We start from the raw sequence: 286 nt of genomic DNA on the forward strand, positions 1-286 counted from the left end.
ACCTTTTCCTTTAGTCGGTGTTTCTTTGGCACAGTGAAATAGCCGACTGGGAAATTTGATTAATCCAACTTATTTTTTTCCTGATGAATGCTGCCTTCCAAGTTCATTTTTTGTTCGGAAATATGAATGTCTAGAGTGAAATATTTATGTATTCTTCCACTTTGCTGCTGTTTTAAAATTGTTAGTGCGAATATTTAATGTTGTCATAGGTGTGTAAGTGAAGCCTTGTGGTTATTGTGTTTAGGAAAAAAAGATGTTTTAAAAAGGGGGAAGGGGTTTTTATTCT

This window comes from Penaeus monodon, chromosome 30 (assembly GCF_015228065.2).
Source record: "Penaeus monodon isolate SGIC_2016 chromosome 30, NSTDA_Pmon_1, whole genome shotgun sequence".
Lineage (NCBI taxonomy): Eukaryota > Metazoa > Arthropoda > Malacostraca > Decapoda > Penaeidae > Penaeus > Penaeus monodon.